The sequence below is a fragment of the Pseudonaja textilis genome, chromosome 13 (assembly GCF_049901715.1).
Source record: "Pseudonaja textilis isolate UNSWEBS1 chromosome 13, rPseTex1.2, whole genome shotgun sequence".
Classification (NCBI taxonomy): domain Eukaryota; kingdom Metazoa; phylum Chordata; class Lepidosauria; order Squamata; family Elapidae; genus Pseudonaja; species Pseudonaja textilis.
In genome coordinates this window covers 15,212,094-15,232,993 of record NC_142002.1, presented here as the reverse complement: position 1 = coordinate 15,232,993, position 20,900 = coordinate 15,212,094, and the positions used below count along the sequence as shown (strand labels likewise).

Genomic DNA, 20,900 nt, shown 5'->3' with positions numbered 1-20,900 from the left:
GATTAGCTGTATTCAAGTATTGGTCTAGCAAATGTTTTGTACGCTCTAGTTAGTAGCGTGATATTACCGGAGAAAAAGCTACGCAGGATTAGGTTTACAACTCTTAATGCTTTTTTAGCTATGTAGTTACAGTGGGCTCTAGCACTTAGGTTATTTGAGACGAGTACTCCAAGGTCCTTGACAAAGAATGGAAGAATCTTCTTGGATGAGCAGTGAAACATTTTCAAAGAAAAGAAAAAAAGAAAGAAAATCTATTTGTCATTTGGAAAAAGCATTTTTGGGATAGTCATGGTGGAGGACTGAGAATCTCCACAGACATTTCCCCAGAGGTGTATTTTCTGAAAGTACATAGCAGATTGTAGAGCTGAGTTATCCACCGTTCATTTTTCAAAAAAAGAAAGAAAGAAAGAAATAGAACAATATTACCCAACAGTATTCTTTCCTTAAAGAAAAGAACCTCATTTTGTTCTCATATAAAACTCTTGCCTCCGCGTGATGTAATTATAGATAGGTAGAGAGACAGATGGACACAGACATGTAACCAGAATGATAAACTCCTGTCTCTCTTTCCATTTTATCACAAAAGACTTCCAATTTTTGATGCAGATTGGAAAAACTCTGCCAAAATTCCTCTGGGGATTTTGTCAGATAAAATAACCCAAAAGGTGAAGGGATAAATTAAATGTATTCATCTATGACAGGTCATCTGTCTTCCACAAGACCGGATGGTGGGATGGTTCACCGCAGTTCATTCCTTAAAATAATACAAAGAATTAAATAGAAAGGAAAAGAAACAACGAGGGTGATTTCATAGAAAAGACACATAATTGGTGGCCTGAGCATCCCAGCTCAAACCAACACACCTACCTTGTAGAAAATCTTCTTCACTCAAGCATTTAAAACATTTCTCCCCAAACCTGTTTGTCTCTTCTTTCCTCAAAGAACTGATTCAGTTTTGAATTATGAAGTTTTGGCACTTGACAGGTGAGGGGTGAGGTGAAAAATCTGACCTAAGAGATGTTTTACACAAAAAGAAAAGAAAAAAACAAAACAGAAACAAGGAGGGGGAAAAAAAACCCAGGTAGCTGTTTAGGAAGAACGTGGATCTTTAATTCTGTCCGATGTGCAACTGAAAGCAAATGTGCTTTTTAGACAAGGACGGGCTAACAACTAATGGAAATTCTGGTTAAAAGAGGTTTTATTGGATTGTCATTGAAGTCCAGTTTTGGAAGGAGGAGGGTTGGCCTCCCTCGGACAAGAGCATTGATTTGCAGAAATGGGATGGCCAAATTGGCCTGATCTTTCAACACTCCAAAATCGATATCAGTTCTGGCTAATTTTATCCCAAGGACAAATCTACAATGAGGTTGGTATCACTCACATGTGGCTTCCCATGCTTTTATGATTGTCATTTCAGTGGAAATTAAGGCAGCCATGCGTTCTGGCGAGGCTGATTAATTATACGATGATGGAATTACTCCTCTACCCTCTCCTCTTTTTATCTCTGCTACAAGTCTGTAATATAGGCTGGGTGAAATGAGAACATTATCTATGCAAGATGTAGCCAGAATAGAGCTGGAAGGGACTTTGGAGGTCTTCTAGTCCAACCCCAATAACATTTCACAAAAATAGCTGTCTGGTCTCTTCTTAAAAACTCCAGTGACGGAGCACCCATAACCTCTGAAGTCGAGCCATTCCACTGGTTGATTGTCCTCACTGTTATGGAGTTTCTTCTTAATTCCAAGTCGTTTCTCTCCTTGATTAGTTTCCATTCCTTGTTTCTTGTCCTGCCCTTTGGGGCTTTGGAAAATAAGTTGACCCTCTCTCTTGTTTGTGGCAACCTCTTAAATACTGGAATACTGCTATCATGTCATCCCTAGTTCTTATTTTCTCTAGACTAGCCATACCCAAATCCTGCAACCGTTTTTCATAGTCAGTGTTGGAAGCAGTAGATGAAGGATTTGTGTTGGTTTTCTTAAAACTTGCTTGCTCTCCGATCTGGGGGAAGCTTCTCATGCTGAAAGTTCAGCAATCATGTGAGATGATTTCTGTACATAGCATGGCAGAAGGACAACGTCTTGGCTAGTGTCTAAGGCAGCAACTGGTCATGAGTTCCTCCTTCCTGTCATTGAGCCTTATGATGAGAGGCTGAGAAATAAACAGAAGAACCTTTTGATAGGAACAATCAACCAAGCGAAGAGCTTATTAGAAGCCCACTTAATAAAAGGCAGCTCAATCCAGGTTGTAGAAAACGTGGGAATAAGAAATTCACAACTTTGAAGACGACTGTGTCTTGATGAACTTCACTTAATGAATGGAAATAATATAGAATGGCTGGAGGTTCTTATCACATTTTCCAATATTTTGTACCTTACCTCTAATGCTTGCATTCGAACGCATCAGGGAAGCATCTCTGATTCTTGCTTCCTTGGCTGAGTCATGGTCTAAGGTGATTGACAGTTGACAATGAGATCCAAATGTCCTTGGCCATGGATAATTCCTATTTGTTAAGAGAAATGGGCTGAAATAGTGATTGGTGAAGAAAGCTGAGGTTCATCTTGCTGGGCTTTAAGCCAAGAAGAGGTCCTTCACTTTGACCAAGTCTTGAACAAAGTGTTGCCTCCTTCCTTCTACTTTACAAATGTCATTTGCAAGAATGAATCTGTTGTGCTTATCTATCTCTATCTCTCATCATCTCCTTTTAATGACCTCATAATTCCTTGCAAGGTGGAGTCAGGCAACTTAATGGAGCAGAGTGTTTACTGGCCGGATGCCCTTCCTATTGCCAATGTGGAATTTTATTTAGCAGATAAATTCTCACTGTGCCCAGAAAGAAATATCTGCCTAGGATTGAACTCACAGCCTGATTGTGAGGTGAGAGATTCCACCTCTAGGTACCGCTCTACCTACCTACCTACCTACCTACCTACCTATTATCTATCTATCTGTCCATCCATCCATCTATATCAGTGGTGGCTAACCTTTTTGGGCTCCTGTGCCAAAAATTGTGCATGCGCTTGCACACTCGCACTCGCGTGCCAGCACCCAGAAGGCAATGTGCACCTCCTCACAACCCTACACATGCGCGCGCAATGCCCCTCGACCCACCTCAGCGGTGAGGCGCATCCACTTACCTGCACTGCGCCTCACAGCTGATTTTCGGTGGGTTTGAGGTGTTTTTTGGCTTCCCAAAGGCTTGAGGAAGGCTTCTGCAGGCTTTGCAGGCCGAAAACTAGGCCTGTTCATCACTTCCGGTATGTTCGGAAAAACAGGAAGTGACAAAACAGGGCTAGTTTTCAGCCTGCAAAGCCTGCAGATGCCTGAAGAAGCTTTCCTCAAGCCTTTGGGAGGCCAAAAAAGGCTTCAAATCCACCGAAAATCAGCTGTGAGGTGCACACATGCGCAATGAGATAAGTTTGCCTGCAGCTCGCGTGCCGGCACAAATGGCTCCGTGTGCCACCTGTGGCACACGTGCCATAGGTTTGCCATCACGGATCTATATCATCTATTTATTTATTTGGTAGATTTAGATGGTTGCCCATCTCAAGTACAGCTAACATTATTACGTTGCTTCACTTCGGCCGTCCCTCAAGGAGTCTGTGAAAAACCCAGGAGAGATTTCGAAGCATCAAGCAAAGGATGTTTGACTCCTCTTAGTAGAAATTGGTTCAGTTTAAACAGAGAGGATGTTTCCATTTTCCATCTTTTATTGTCCTCTGTGATGCAAAGTTTGATTCATGTACCAAACAGGCAGGTTTCACATCCAAGCGAGTTAGGTGATTTATAACAAATACAATAGGGATGATTTATGGAGGAACAGTGCCAGCGGAGGGCAACTTACCCCGAAATACAGGTGACTTTACATCACAAATGTAAATTGTTTGAAGAGTCATTCCTCTGGAAGAACCACAGTTTCTAGTTTCATGGGAAAGCAAGAAAGACATGAAACCAAACCATTCCAGCAACCGAATTTAGATATTTTCTCCTGTAGGCCTCAGCAAATTCCTTTTCTCTCAATTCCTTCTAGGTTTTTTTTTTTAAACAAAACATCCCTCCCCCCATACACTCCGATTGTTAAAATTGTGCAAATAGTGTTTTCTTCATACAAGCTTTCTAAAATGCACGAGGCCCAGTTTTATGGCTTACTTTGCTATTTTCATGTTTCCTGCCTCAAAACTGTTGCTGTTTTTTTTTTTTTTGTTTATTCCAACAACTTTATTTTTATTTCCAACTTTCGGAAACGTTGGTGTAATTGGGGACAGGAGACTTAGCTTTGTCTCAGTCTGGAGATCTTTATGGTTGAACAAGATCACCACAGCTGCATTCTCAGAGGAGAACTGTGTTAGTTTATGATAGCAAACAATCTGGAAGGTGTCAGGTGCTCGCACTTTTTCTAACGCCTTTTTTATTTAAATCCTTTTAATAAAATTTGTTCCTTGGAAAAAGTACTACAAGATACTTTACTGGACTGCAGCAGCTTCTGACAGACCCCAAGGCTTCATCCTTCCTTCCCATTGCTCCAAATTTACACCCAATAACCAAGTGCCTTGCCCCATGTTCTGGAGAGAGTTCTTAAACTGCAGAGGTGACATTCAGCAGGTTCTGACCAGTTCTGGAGAACCGGTAGCGGAAAGTTTGAGTAGTTCGGAGAACCAGCAAACCCCACCTCTGATTGACCCCACCAACACCATCTATCCTCTGCCTCCCATTGAGTCCCAGCTGATCGGCTGGGTCTTCTTTGGTTACCCTGCACAGGAGAACAGAGCTGGAAAGCAGGTTAATGGGGTGGGGAGGGAATGGGGATTTTGCAATATCCTTCCCCTGCCATGCCCACCAAGCCACGCCCAACAGAACTGGTAGTAAGTTTTTTTGAATCCCACCACTATTAAACAGATGCACCTGTCCTGGGCTGCTTATTTCCGCTTCTTTCTTCTGCTTTTGGCTGCACGCAAAGAAAGCAACAAAAGTCTTTCTTTCTCTCCCCTAAACTCCACCAGAAATGAATCTTTGGGACCCTGCAAGGCCTCTGCTCCAAGAGGCTCCTCCGACAAAGACTCAATTCTGGCAGAGTTTGGGGGAGAGAAAGAAAGACTTTTGCTGCTTCTGCTGCTTTCCTTGCATGAACCCCAAAGTCTCTCTTTCTCTCTGCCTCTCTCCCGCTCTCCCTCTTTCTCCACCCCCCTCTCTCCCACCAACATCAGCAAGCCACTGTCAGTCAAAATTCATATTAGTGGTCTGCAGGATTTAAAATTATGAGTTTGGTGGTCCCTGAGGTCCAAAAGGTTGGCGACCCCTGATTTAAACTGACTAACAATTTTATTCCTCCTCGAGAAATGTCCTTCTTGAGTTGGCTTGCCCGAGACCAACCAAAGCAAAGGCCATGGTGGGGGTTGATTTTTACGAAGAAAACAACATTCTCAGCAGTCATTGCAGATTGAATTAGAGGCAAGTGCTGCCAAAATTCCTCCTCTTCAAGGAATTTTTGGCAACTGTCTTCTCTGTGTACTTTTTTTGGGGATCTTGTGACTCTGACTAAATACATGACGTGACTTTGCTAGCATTGATATTTTTTGCTGCGTGCGCTTCAAGTGTTTTTTTTTATAAAAAATTCCTTTCTTAAATGCTAGTCTTGCTGAAACAAGATGTAGCAACGTAGGTTTATCCTAGTCAAATGAGTTCTGGCAGATACCAAAAAATATCATAAGATTCTTCTTAGCTGTTTTTTTTCCCTCCAAATAGAGAATAACTGAAACAAGGTTATTTTAAAAGCAGAAACTCCTGTTTCAAAGTTAACCAGAGGCTAACTTTCTCTTTGTGAAAGAGAAAGGCCTTTCTTTCGAAGACAACGAAATCCACATTCTGGACAGAAGATGATTTGAAAGAGGGGTCAAAGAGGCCATCTACATTAATACTGAACAGCCCTCTTTCAAGGGTGTGTGTGATATAATACCACCTATGTCCTGTTTACCTTTCTGCAGTCCCAGGAAGTTTCCACACTCATTTGCACTATTCCGGTGAGCCTGAAGGCACAGATCAACCTCCAGGTGGCCTCAATGACTCCTAGAAAGAGTGCTAACGACCAGATGACTGCAAGGAATATAAATCCTCCATCATTCAGTCAAAACTGAAGAAGCTTCCTGGATGAGAAATGAAATGTCTTCAAGGAAAAACAAAGAAAGCTCAATTGTCTTTTGAAAAAGTGCCGATGGGACAACCATGACCAGGATGTCTAAGAATCTCCATAGACATTTAACTAGAGGCTGTGGGACATCTGGGGTGTCAACTCATAAAACATTTCTATGCCCATTTTAAGGTTGCCAACAGAAAGGAGGGGGGAAGGAGTTTGAAAGAGTAGTGCAGCAGTTTGGAATCGAAAGTGCATTCCATTCATAACTTGCAGAGATTGTAACTAGGCGACTGGAGTTTCTGCTGCGCAAATCACTAATTGGAGTACATGATTGATGACTTTTGGCAATGAATGTGTTTCAGTTGGAGAATATGAATTATGATGCAACCAAAAAGTTGGGGGGGAAACCAGGGTCAAGGGTGACAGTGAATTACATGTCTCAGAATTGGCTTCAACCAGATCCTGCTGACATGTTCACTCCTAATAAATTCATTATAGGTTTTGAAGTTTGGCTCAAGGCTGATGATTTAATTAGGGCAACTGCTGGAATTTTGAGAGGGGGCTAGTTTCATTTGTTGTGAATCACTCAAGTGAAGATGCAAAAGTCTATGGATCTTCTTATATCAATGACTTTCGGGAACCAATGCATGCTCAGTCACAGGTGAAAACCATGGCTCTTTGGAATAACCAAGTTATAAAGGGGTATCCAGAGTTCGATTTTTACCGTTCACAGTCAACATGGTTGAGGGATGTTGTGAGTTGAAGCCCAAAGGATCTATGGAACTCAAATTAGGGAAGGTTTAATTGGAATATCTGTTCTGAGTCGGCAGTTGAGCTTCATATTCCAAAATATGATTTTTCTCAATTCAACGATTTTCAGTTTTTTTCAAGTTGCAAAAATTTATAGCAGAAATGACATGTTGGAAGGGTCAAAGCCATTGATTATGTTGGCTAAGGCTGCTGGAAGTTATAGTTTAAATTTTATTTTGAGAAAAAGGAAAATCATCAGAAAGACCAAGGGGAAGCGAGAAAGAGAGAGAGAGAGAGTGAGAGAGAGAGAGAGAGAGAGATGTTGGAGTAGTGGGCATGTGGACTGATTAACAATAACTTAGAGAATGAATAAATGGAGTAGTGCAATTATAAAAAATGAGGCAATTTTTGGTGACATACTGCCAAGCCAAGAAAGTGCAATGAATACTAAGCAGAAAATTTCACACTGCGATGTATATTGCTAGTCAGTTGATGATGTATGAATGTTCTTCTTTTTGGTATTCCTCATCTCATCTTCCTTCTGCTTTCTGTTTCCAGTTTTCCTCTAACGTAAGCAACATTTCAATTCCTCTAAATTTCTTGGGATATTCTCAGTTTGACCAACTGCATACATTGCTTCCTCCGTGTTTCTTCACAGAAAAAAATAAAAGCATAACATTCAACAAGCTTGTCCTCGGGGTTTGTTACTCCAAAGAGCCTGAAGGAGACCAGAAGGTGGTAGAAGATCTTTTGGTTCCCATAACTGGATCCAGGAGTATCCATATTTCTATTTCTATTGGTCCCAAGAACTTTCGTGATTGAATAAGAGAACGAACAGAAAATATTACTAGCATAAAATCCACTCTCCCCCTTTCCAGCCACAATTATTGATCACTATCTGATTATTCCTGAAAAAGTTGCTATCCTTATTTGCAGGAACACAGGGAGTCCTCAACTTATGGCCATAATCAAGCCCAAAATTTCTGCTGCTGAGAGAAACATTTGTTAAGTGAATTTTGGCCCATTTTTTGATCCCATTTTATGACCACAGTTATGAATCACTGCAGTTGTTAAGTTAATAACATCGCTGTTAAGTGAATTTGGCTTGTCCCTTGGTTGTTGCTTGGTGATAGGTCCTGCCCACCATTAAACCATCTTTCCAAACAGCCTCCATGTTTCCAGTGTCTTTTTCCCCTTGGAACTGAACCCAGAAGGATATTTCTTCCAACACATCCAAAGCAAGAAAGCATCCACTAAGTGTTTTCTCTCCAAACTGGGCACCTCGAAGACTTGTGGACTTCAATGCCTAGAATTCCTTAGCAGGAATGTCTGGCTGCGGAATTCTGAGGAATCCACAAGTCTTCAAGTTGCCAGGTTTGGAGAGCCCTGGGATAGACCAACAGGTTTTAGCCAATTCTCAAATCTCGCCCTGCCCTTGGGCAAATATTTTGCAATGTTGTGTTTGAAAGGAAGCCTGACTCTCAGCTGATAATCACGATCTTCGGTGACATTAATGATATTGCAGAAGAGAGCCAAACCCATATTTCCAAAACAGCCCAATCGCTGACGGGCACAAGGAGTATTGGGCTCTGGAGGAGCAAACAGAGAAAGAGAAACACCGCCTGAAATAGAATGGACCTGGAGGTTGGTTGCTGTTTGCTCCAATGTGAAATAGCCAAGAGTTGCTAAGCTGTTCCCACCCTTTAGAACAGTGGTCATCAACTGTTGGTCCAACTAATGGTCCATGAGAAAATTGTGGTGGTCCGCAGAGAAATGTCCCCCCCCCAGCAATTAATCCAGGCTGTGCAGAAACACAAGGCTGTGCCCTGCCACATGGCCTGCCACCTGCCGGCCTCCACCCTTCAGCCAAGTGCAAACCTTAGCTTGAGTAGAGCCACACCACATGGAACTGGAAGGTATGACCAATGATGGGGGAGGGAAATCTGCCCCGTGGTGGCATATTCCAGAGCTGCAGGAGTCACAGGATTGGCTCTTTGGACATCCCAAAGCAGCTCCTCCAGTCCATGGCAGGCTGGTACACCCAGGTGGAGGATTATGTGGGTGTTGGTCTACAATGTCGCCTTCCTCTCTGCAAGTCATCCTTCCTTGAAGATGAGCAAGGTGCATGGAAAGCCAGAATGTCAGGAAAGCTCAGACACATAGCACTGAAGATGTCTCACGTTGGATCCCAGCTAAGAGAAAGCAGATGGTGTTTTAAGACCAAATTGTTTTGATATGAATTGGACTGTTGATGGTCTTTTCCAGGATCTTCTGGCCAGTTCACGATAGGCAAATGAACAACAAAGAGCTTCAAGGGATGTTATCTCTTACGGATTAACAGAGTTGGAAGGGACCTTGTAGGTCATCTAGTCCAAACCTCCCGCCCAAGCAGAAGACCCTACACCATTTCTGACAAACGGCAGTCCAGTCTCTTCTTGAAAGTCTCAAGTGATGGCGCTCCCACAACTTCTGAGGGCAACTTCTGTTCCATGAGTTGATGGCTCTCACTGTCATAAAATCTCTTATTTCCAGGTTGAATCTCTCCTTATCCAGTTTCCATCCATTATTCCTTGTCTGGCCTTTGGGTGCTTTGGAAAATAGCTTGACCCCTTCCTCCTCTCTGTGGCAGCCCCTCAAATATTGGAAGACTGCTCTCCTGTCTCCCCTGATCCTTCTCTTCACTAGACTAGCCAGGCCCAGTTCCTGCAACTGTTCATCATATGTTTTAGTCTCCAGTCTCCTAATCATCTTGGTTGCTCTTCTCTGCACTTTTTCTAGAGTCTCAACATCTTTTTTATAATGTGGTGACCAAAACTGGATGCATATTGACTGTTTCCTAGTATGATTTGATTGTTGATTGTACCCTATGACTATCATTAAGTGTTGTATGTTATGATTCTTGATTCTTAACAAATGTATCTTTTCTTTATGTATACTGAGAGTATTTACACCAAGACAAATTCCTTGTGTGTCCAATCACACTTGGCCAGTACAGTATTCTATTCTGCTCTAGGTGTGGTCTTACTAAGACTTTATAGAGTTGTATTATCAACTGCTTCCCAGCGGACTCATGGGTCACACCTCCAGCCACACATTTAAATCCCAGCATTCTTGGCATGAATCGGTCCTGATGTTGCAATAAATAAATAAAAAAATCTGATGAATGAAGCAAATGGATGAATGACAGGCAGGGCATGAAAATGGAAAGTGAAAATGCACCCAGCACGGTCCTGGAGTCCTGGAGAATGCAACGAGAATTGTGAGTCATCTTGCCAAGAAAGGGATATTTTGTTTTCTGGAGGGATGCTGCCCTTCCACACTTGTCTTGCAATGAAGTACATGATGTCATCGGGATAGTGAACTTACACTTTGGCTCAGAGGAATTTGTCAATATTTGAAAGGCAGGCTGCCAAGACGTTGCTTTCAACACAGTGTTTGGACACAAGAAGTGGGAAAAGAATGCTAGGAGACAAGGCAAGGCCTATTTTAGATACAAGTAGTCGTCCTCACCTTAACAACAGCTCATGTAGTGACTGTTCGTAGTTACAATGGGTACTGAAAAAAAAAACTGACTTATTTTTCACCCTTATTACCTTTGTAGCATCCCCAGAATCATGTGATCAAAATTCAGACCCTTGGCAACTGCTCCATACTTATGACCATTGCTGTGTCCCAAAGTCATGCAGTCACCTTCTGTCAAAGTCACTTAACAACCGCTGTGAGCAGTTGAACCACTGTGACAAGGACAAAATGGGGCAAAGTCACTCAGCAACAGAAATTTTGGGGTCAACTGTGGTCATAAGTTGAGGTCTATCTATCTATCTATCATCTATCTATCTATCTATCTATCTATCTTATCTATCTCCATCCATATGTACACCCATGTCTGTCTTTCTGTCTGTCTCTTTCTCACTCTATCTCTCTACATCTCTCTACATCCATATCTATCTATCTATCTATCTATCTATCTATCTATCTACCTACCTACCTACCTACCTACCTATCATCTATCATCTGTCTATCATCTACTATCTCTTTTTCTATCTTTCTGTCTATCTATCTCTATCTACCTATCATCTATCATCTACTATTTCTCTCTCTCTCTCTCTCTCTCTCTCTCTCTCTCTCTCCCTACCTACCTCCCTACCTACCTACCTACCTATCATCTGTCTATCATCTATTATCTGTCTGCCTGTCTGAGCTCTTTTGGCCACACATTGTGGACACCCTGGAAATCAGAGTGTTTCCTTCACTTGTGTTTTAGTTATTTATTGTACTAGTTCCCCCAAGATCTAAAGGTAGCACGTGTAGCTCTCTCTTCGACTTTTATCTGCCCAGCAATCTTGCAAGTGAGAAAACACACAGAGGCAGCAACTGCCTTAGTCATCTAATGAACTTCACAGTTGAGTCTTGAACTTCAGCTTTTTGGTCTCTCGGGCCCAACCTGAACTGCATGCATCACACAGATTTAACGAATAACCACCATGGATCTTCACCTTTGAACATGCCTGATATTTTTTTCCTTCTGGAGTTTTGAAATTAAAAATCCAGAAAAGAAACACTCTGGATAGGAAACGTTGTCCTTGCAAACCAGACAGGATAGCAAAGTTTGGGGATATGTGTGTGTCTGTACATCTATATTGACCAAGAGGATTTCAAGACTGAAATTAAAAGATTGCAAAGAAAGAGGGTAGGACGATTGCAACACACCCCTTTGTTCTCTTTGAATATTTTTGAGTGAGAAAGAGTTCGTAATGTTCATGTTTTTTTGTTTTTTGTTTTAGCAAAGAGAAATGTCTACATTTCTCATTAATTTATTCCTGTGTGTCAGCAAGAACCTGTATGGGAAGCTCTGCAGACAGAAGCTGAACCACACTGAAACCAAGAAGCAAAACTGCCTTTCTGCATTTTTCAGGCCATGCTTCAAAGCTGCCCTCAGAGAAGCTGACTAGCCCACGGCTGACGAATAGCGAACGGTGTCTGCAAACCATTCAGACTTGAAGCTTAGGCCCATCCATCTTCACCTGGTTTGAGGCAAAAGAAGCCGGATCACAAGTCCTGTGGGTTTACTCGTGAGTTTGCTTAGAGAATATTGCAGATTGTTCAGATTGTTTCTTGCCCGTTTCTGATGTGGTTTGAAGCAGGTGACCAGGAAAGGCCAACCTCCGATCGGATGCATGGCACCAAGATAAAGTAGCTTAGCCTGTAGCCCCTGCCCTTTAAATGTGATATTTAATCCCTAAGCAGTGATGATGATGATAGAAGTGGTTTGGATGTACTCACTGACTGTCCCTCCCCTGTGCTTTTTATAGCATCTAAACCCTCAGGGCAAACAGCTTTTCTCAAACCAGATGCCCTCCAGATAGGGTGGACTTCAACCACCCACCGTTTCAGTCCGGTTGGATCCATCTGCCAAGCAACAGATCCGAGTTCCAGACTTACAGTCATAAAAGGTCTTCTTGATTACATTGGTATCGAATTTCCCCTCCTCCGGCCAGGTTTAAGGTGATATACCAGATTCTCTTTCCTCTGTATTTGCTTTCCCAAATTGTCCCTTGTCAGATAGGGGGGGCCAGGAAATGGGGGCAGTCAAAATTGCTTGGTGGGGGTTCGTGGTTGAATAACCCTTTGAATCGGAGTCGAGTTGAAACGGGACTCTGTCGTAGGGAGAATATTATATTGAACATTAAAAGGAGCCTCTTTGGCGCAGTGGTTAGAGTGCAGTACTGCAAGCTACTTCTGCAGCCAGCTGCCTACAATTTGGCAGTTCGAATCTCACCAGGCTCAAGGTTGACTCAGCCTTCCATCCTTCCGAGGTGGGTAAAATGAGGACCCAGATTGTTGGGGGCAAGAGGCTGACTCTGTAAACCGCTTAGAGAGGGCTGTAAAGCACTATAAAGTGGAATATAAGTCTGAGTGCTATTGCTATTATCAAGGACTTTTGTAAATCACTGAGAGGAAGGATATGTTACGGTAAAGGTTCCCCTCGCACATCCGTGCTAGTCGTTTCTGGCTCTAGGGGGCGGAGCTCATCTCTGTTACAAAGCCAGAGAGCCAGCGCTGTCCAAAGACGTCTCCGTGGTCATGTGGCCGGCATGACTAAATGCCGAAGGAGCACGGAACGCTCTTCCCTTCCCACCAAAGGGAAAGGGGTCCCTATTTTTCTACTTGCACTTTTTTTACATGCTTTCGAACTGCTAGGAAGCTGGGACAAGTAACAGAAGCTCACTCCCTTACGCAGCACTAGGGATTCGAACCACTGAACTGTCGACCTTTCTGATCGACAAGCTCAGCGTCTTAGCCACAGAGCCACCGCATCCCAACAAGGATATATTAAAATATTCTAATAGATAGGAAGATGGGTGGAACAGTGCTCAGAAGAAGTCCACACTAAAATATGAAGTTTAATTGTTGCTGATATTCTCTTCCACCCACAAGTTAAAGGTAGAGGTAGCCCTTGACTTACAATTCATTTAGTGGCTGTTGGAATAAGTCACTGAATAAGTCATGGTCTAGCTTAGCCACACAACTTTTGGGCTCCATTTGTAGCCACAACCTGAGGACTACATTTATAAAGTATACGTTTTATGTGGTTTTCCACCTGGAGATCTTAACTCTTTTTTTTTTGCAAACAGCTCTTTGGCATGACGATAACGAAAGCCAGTTTGTTTATTTATATTCTTCACAGCTTGACAGATAAACACAGATATCCCTTTGAAATCCTGAAGCTGCAGACACAGAACAGAAAGAGAGGAAAAACAGGTCTGGCCAACCTGCATGAAATGGAAGGAGAAAATTCGAATAGGTGACCCAAAGGGACAAAAATGAAGACGAAATCTAGGTAGGCCTTAAAAGAAGCAAGCCAGTTTTTAACTTCATCCCTCATCACAAGGTGGTTGCTTTGGTTCTTATTTGAAACAATGGCACCGAAAAACCCAGATTAATTTTTCATTATGGAGAATATAGGTCAACCTTTTGGGGAGAGGTAAATAATTCCTCCATAATTCCAAGGTAAAACACAAATCATAGAAAACATCGTCAGCAGGAAAAAATCTCTCCTGAAAATTCTGTGGCAGAAGCACAGAGGACTTCAGTCAGTCAGGAAACGACACATTTCTGTTTGTTTTAGGCTGCTTACAGGAATGTCACCCGCTGAGCACTTTTTGTCCTTGTGAGCAAAAAATAAATAAATGTGACGCTATTAATGCCAGATATTAACTACCAGATTAGCAGCTAGAAGCTATTAATTGCTTCAGATAGCAACCTCATTCAACAATAGCGGGTTTTCTACTTCTATAGAGGAGATTCTATAGAATTTCTATAGATTTTCTATAAATCTATTTTCTATAGATCTTCTACTTCTATAGAGTACATTCACTTCATGCAATTCTATTTTGTCTATTTATTTGTATTTTTATTATTGTTATTATAATTAACTTTTATTCATTAAACATGAAATTCAGTCAACTGAACATTTAAAAACGTATTCAGTTTTTTAGTCAGTTTGTGAAATTTTGCTGCACCCACTTATTATTATTATTAATATTAATATTATTATCATCATCATTATTATTAAACTGGTAAAAACTTAACAGTTCCAAATCCTAACCAAGAACCTGTGCTGTTAAAGTGGCATCTGGATATATAGGCAGTTCCAAGTAAGATGGTTTGTTGTTGTTATTATTGGTTTAATTATGGTTGTTGCTTTGTTGTTGTTGCTGTTGTTGTTCTTGTTATTTCTATTTTACCTATTTTTTCTATTTTTTTACAGATATAAATCTATAGAACATCTATTTCTATAAGAGCATTCACTTAAATGTGATTCTATTTTTCCCGTTAATTTCTATTATCATCATTTTATCTATCCTTCCTATTTCTAATATTTTTCTATCCATCTATTCCTACAGGTTTTCTTCTTCTATATAGAGCACGTTCACTTAGATGTGATTCACTGAACAGCTGCAACGACTTTGCTCAACCCCTGTGCATTGAAGGTCATAAAGTCAGGCACAGCTCCCTTAGCAGCAGCCTCGCTTAGTGGAGGAATTCTGGGGCATTCGCTCCGGCCGTACGTTGAGGACTTCCTGTTCTCTCTGGACGAGGGCTGGCAAGATTCGTTGGCAGCAAAGGCCCAGCGAGATGAACAGGGAACCGCTCATGTTTTCTTCTGTGCAAGAATCCAAAGGCACTTCAGCCTTACCAGTTTGGAAGGCAGGGTTCAAGTAGAAGGTTATTACAGGCCAAGCGATGACAAGGGAGATTTGTGGAAGGAAGGAAGGAAGCAAACCGGCAGCCTTGGCTTCCCCGCTGGCCTCTGAATGAGATCATGGAAGGGTGCATTTCTCTAGCGGCAGCTGAGCAAGTTCCTGGTGCCGCTGCTTTGCCATTTGTTCTGATCTCATCCCAGCCTCATCAAAGAACAGGCACTTAAAAGGATAAGCCAGGAGGCGAAAAAGAAAATAAAAATGTCTGGGCAAACCAGTGGCAGGATTCAATATTTTTTACTACTGGTTCTGTGGGCTTAGCTTGGTGAGCGTGGCAAGGGAAGAATACTGCAAAATCTCCATTCCCTCCCCACCCCACTAACCTGCTTTCCAGCTCCGTTCTCCTGTGCAGGGCAACAAAAGGAGATCCAGCCGATCAGCTGTGGGCATGGCTTTGTGGGCGTTGTGTGGCTTGGTAGGTGTGGCTTGGTGGGCGTGGCTTGGTGGAAGGGGAAGGATACTGCAAAATCCTATTCCCTCCCCCACCCCACTAACCTGCTTTCCAGCTCCGTTCTCCTGTGCAGGGCAACAAAAGGAGACCCAGCCGATCAGCTGGGACTCGGGAGGTGGAGAATAGATGGGGGTGGGACCAGTCAGAGTCTGTGGGCATGGCTTGGTGGGCGTGGTTTGGTGAGCGTGGCTTGGTGGAAGGGGAAGGTTACTGCAAAATCCCATTCCCTCCCCACCCCACTAACCTGCTTTCTAGCTCCGTTCTCCTGTGCAGGGCAACAAAAGGAGACCCAGCCAATCAGCTGGGACTTGGGAGGCAGAGAATAGATGGGGTTGGTGGGGCCAGTCACTTGGCCAGATGTTTTAGAATATCTGAAGTAGAGTCTTTCCTCATTTGCATCTAATATGCCATAAGCGTGTCCAACAATGTGTCTAGGGACCTCATGACATGTGGACCTTCAAGAGATCCACAACCCTTCCTGAAGGACTCGTCTTAGCCAGTGGTGGGATTCAAAAATGTTTATTACAGGTTCTGTGGACGTGGCTTGGTGGGCGTGGCTGGGGAAGGATACTGCAAAATCCCCATTCCCTCCCCACAGACCTGCTTTCCAGCTCTGTTCTCCTGTGCAGGGCAACCAAAGAAGACCCAGCCAATCAGCTGGGATTCAATGGGAGGCGGAGAATAGATGGGGGCGGGGCCAGTCAGAGATGGTATTGGCCGGTTCTCTGAACTACTCAAAATTTCCGCTACTGGTTCTCTTGAACTGGTCAGAACCTGCTGAACACCACCTCTGGGGCAAACCAGAATCGTGATTGTCTTAGCCTGTCTTGTTTCGTTCCTGAAGCCTTGACCTTTGTGTGAAGCGAAGAGCAGGTGGCTTAACCTGCAAAAATGCAAGCACATTCTGGGAAACCTTCTGCGAAAGGGTCCTTCTGCCGAATAGTGAGCTCAGCTTAGTCAAAAGTCTCCAGATTTCAAGCCAGATCAAGGCGGAGAAGAGCAGGCATGAACTTGGAAGCCAGCCTACGGAACAGGTGCTCCATGAGGACCTTCCCACCTCAACCGGATGAAGAGTCGGAAAGCCTGCTGTCTTTTCGTGCCGCTTTCTCCAAACTCAAGCACTTCTACTTGAGTGCTTGAGTTCAATGCCAGAACTCGTAGCCCAGAACTCGTAGTCTAACTTCGATTTCATGGAGGGTCGTATCAGGGTTGTGTTTGACCTTGGGGTGGCCAGGGAGGCATGGCCAGGTGGTGTGGCCAGCTCAACTGGTGTCAGGGGCACCTGTATGGTGGTCAGAGTGTCAGGGGCGCCTGGTGTCGGGGGTGTCGGGGCGCCTGTGGTGGCCTAAGCGCTCTTCCAGCAAAAACAGGCTCCCAAGCTCCGTTTTTGGCTACGACGGATTTCTGCAACCCTCTGCCAGTGAAAACGGAGCTCGGGAGGGTTGCACATTTGCACTGTGGGCTGTAGAGGTGTTATTCAGCAGGTTCTGGAGAACTGGTAGCGGAAATGTTGAGTTGTTTGGAGAACCAGGAAATACCCCTTCTGACTGGCTCCACCCCCCATCTATTTTAGCTGATCGGCTGAGTTTTCTTTGGTTGCCTTGCACTGGAGAACGGAGCTGGAAAGCAGGTTAGTGGGGTGGGGAGGAAATGGGGATTTTCAAGTATCCTTCCCCAGGAGTGGGGAGGGAATGGGGATTTTGCAATATCCTTCCCCTGCAACGCCCACTAAGCCACGCCATGCCCATGAAGCCACGCCCACAGAACTGGTAGTAAAAAATTTTTATTCCCACCCCTCCTGTGCTGTTTCCAGGGCAGCCTCGCGGGCCAGATCCAAGCACCCCCCCGCAGGCCTTGAGTTTGACACCCCTATCAAAACTTTTGGGTCCATCTTGGTTTAGAATTTGGGGGAGTTGTGGTTTCAACAACCCTTGGAAGGTTTTGGGCAGCGGTTTGCTCTCCCAGTTTGTTTCAATTTAGTTTCTGAACGTTTCGTTACCAGACAAGGTAATGTCATCAGCAGGATTTTCTCATCCTGTTCTCCTTAGCTTATAAATGTCTTGTGTGCCAGTGTGGTCAGTTGGTCATCTACAATTGGAAACTATTTGGTTGAGGAAGATGGGAGCTTTGGAAACAAATCCTACAGACCATTTTTTAACCCACCCTCACCTTATTATCATGAGTAGAAACATAAAAGTTGTTGGTAGTGGTGCTACTATTAGTAGTAGTGGTAATCCAAGTTAGTAATGTGCTTCCTGGCCTTTTCAGATATGTGAACCCTGTTAAACACTCAGCTTTAGTAGTTATAGCCAGGGAAGAATTTGGATGGGGCTGCTGAGCTTGCATTAATTTTATCTTAAGTTTACAACCATGGATGATTTGTATTATTCAGCTCAATTTATGTCACATGGATATTGACACAATTAAGCCAATGACACACACATGTCCCGGATGTCTTTTACACCATTTGTGTAGTGAGTAAGTCTAATTTGTGTCATGACTTCAACACACATATGAAATTAATCTTTGCACCTACATCCTGTTGCATTAAAGAGAACCTTGGAAGTAACAGAATCCCCACCTATCATTTAATTAATTTAATTTAATTTAATTAATTAATTAAATTAAATTAAATTAAATTATTTATTTCATTTCTTTTTATTAAATTAAATATATACATTTAATATATATAATATATTTAATATATATACAGTCACCGATCTTTGAATGCAGCTCTGGGCCATTCACACTACTGTTGTTATGTGAAAACACTGCGTTGGTAAAATATCTCCCTCTTCTTCGCTTTTTTTTTCATTTTTTTTCTTCTTTCATTTTTTTTTTTTAGGTTTTCTTCTTTTTGTTTCTTTCCTTGATATATTAAAGGAATAAACATCGTGAAGGACGATGTTTTACAAAGTTTTCTTCTCTCTTTCATTTGCATGCCTTTCCTTGATATATTAAAGGAATAAAGGTTGTAAATGATGATGATAACTTAAATAAATAACACTTAGAAATAGCTAATAAATATAGAATGCATGATTTCCATTTTTGTGGAAGGGAGACAAGTTAGGAAGAAATGTGACTTTTCAGTTGAAGTGAATTCCGGATGACCTTCCTTGTCATTCTCCTTTACTTCTTGGACAAATTCTTCTGCTTCGAAGCATTGCAGGAGTCAACTCTGACCTGGAGGCCATTAATGGTGTTGGACAAACAGGTCAACGGTCCAGGGCCAGCCGATCTGCTTTTCGCAAGACATTAAGCAATAAGTGACTCAACTTGTCCAAAAGTCAGCCCCGATGTATCTTCAGAAATGGTCCTGAACTTTGACATAAAGAGATCTTTGTGCTGCAAGACGTTGTACTTTAGTTGTGACATGAAATAAGGGCACAGCAGAAAGATTGGACTTTGAATCCTTAGCCACATGAGGAGGTGGCTCTTGCCATAAATGTCAACAAATGGAAGTTAGGGTTAAAAGCCACTTTGGCCAATCCTTCAGTCAGCTTTGCAATGGCTGGCTGGCTGTCTAGGCGTCCTTCCCCTTATTTATTTTTACTAGTATTTTTTAAAACAGCAACCACACCAATGCTTCAATCAGAAGTGGTTTTCAGCAGGTTCTGAGTGGTGCTGGAGAACCGGTAGTGGAAATTTTGTGTAGTTTGGAGAACCGGCCAATACTGCCTCTGACTGGCCCTGCCAACCCCATCTCTTCTCTGCCTCCCACTGAGTCCCAGATGATCGGCTGGGTCTCCTTTTGTTGCCCAGCACAGGAGAACGGAGCTGGAAAGCAGGTTAGTGGGGTGGGGAGGGTGTTCTATCGCCAGGACAAAGCAGACTCGAATACCGGAGTTGAAATCAGCTCTTTATTAGCAACCAGTAACTTCAACCGAAGTCGAGCCGTGGCAGCCCTTTTTATAGCGGCTGCTCGCGGCTCGCAATCGATGGCATGTGTTTAAACTTCCCGCCGCTTATGCGGCCAATCGGAACCTGTTGTTCTTAACCAATCGTTACACTGTGTTAACTAACCAATAGGAATGTAGTATTAGAAGTCTATATTTGAATATTGCAATAACCTTCCCCCAGGAGTGGGATGGAAATGGAGATTTTACAATATCCTTCCCCTGCCACGCCCACCAAGCCACACCATGCCCACCAAGCCACGCCCACAGAACCAGTAGTAAAAAAATTGGAATCCCACCACTGGCTTCAATCAATGTTCCTCATCACTATGGAGGTGATGAAGAAGGTTGAACTTCCCCATCTGCTTATGTCTTTCTTGTCTTCTCCAACCTAGGAGAAGGTGAAAACAAGAGGGCAGGAAAGGCTTAGAAAGGCCCCTTTTGCAGCCACTCTAGCCTGCTGTCTTTCTACCTGGAGGCCAGACATGGGTGGGTCATTTCAGAATAAGTGGCCCATCCGCAGCCCGAGTCTTATCTCAAATTCTCAGCTTGGATTCTTGCTCTAGGTTTGAATGCCTTGCTTTAGGCCAAACCAGAGATTGTTGTTTTCATGTTGTGTGAAGTGAGCCAGTGGAAGACTTCCAGAAATCTGTAGCCCTGGTTCGTTGTTCAATTATTGTGTGGATGCTCGCTCGTTCCTAGAGCTTTGGCACCCCTTGGACCTGTGAATGATTAATTATCAAACTTCGTGTGAACTTGTGCTGCTTTCTTAAGCAGCCGGGGGAATGGTAAATAGCCTGGAATTTGGCTTACATTTGGTTGGCATTTTAACCCCATCTCACCCTGCAAAAATGAACAAATCATTTTACCCATGTCCAGCTATCAATGGTTGAACAAGGGAGTTAGTTGGCTTTAATAGCTCCAAATGTTTAACCAACACACCTGACCCAGAACTTTTCTTATGGAGCGAAATAACTTTGTTTACCTCAAGCAAAAGACAATCGGCAGCCTTAGACTACAAGCTGAGATTAATCTCCCTCTTGAGGCAGAAGGCTTGTTTCGTTACAAAGGGAATGTTATGGCTTGCTAAACATGTTGGCCAACATGTTTTGCACGGGCTGGCAGGCTTGGACATCATCCTATTAGAGCAAAATCTCTGGTGTGTTTATTTACATGATATGGGTTGGATGAATTCGGAGGGGCGTTGCAGCTGGACACAGCTGGAGTGAGGATCATCGGAGAGACATTGAGGTAGCTTGTCATCCCATTTCAAAAGCATCTGGTACAGTGGTGGGATTCAATTTTTTTTTTACTACCGGTTCTGTGGGCGTGGCTTGGTGGGTGTGGCAAGGAAAGGATATTGTAACTCTCCAGTCCGAAGTGGTATTTGTCGGTTCTCCGAGCTACTCAAA

At 43.1% G+C, this 20,900-nt stretch overlaps 2 long non-coding RNA genes across 3 annotated transcripts in view; one reads left to right on the top strand and one right to left on the bottom strand.

Moving 5' to 3' along the window:
- LOC148124731 (uncharacterized) overlaps nt 1–20,900 on the bottom strand; it is a 116,100-nt gene that overhangs the window by 61,321 nt on the left and 33,879 nt on the right. The window lies entirely within an intron of this gene.
- On the top strand, nt 1,018–15,344 carry LOC148124732 (uncharacterized). Of its 2 annotated transcripts, XR_015745115.1 has the most exons (5): nt 1,018–1,366; nt 11,793–11,949; nt 12,190–12,382; nt 13,566–13,718; nt 14,785–15,344. It is a non-coding gene; the product is annotated as an uncharacterized LOC148124732 (long non-coding RNA). The 2 variants fall into 2 exon arrangements; XR_015745114.1 differs by lacking the exon at nt 1,018–1,366 and having other exon boundaries at nt 11,296–11,949.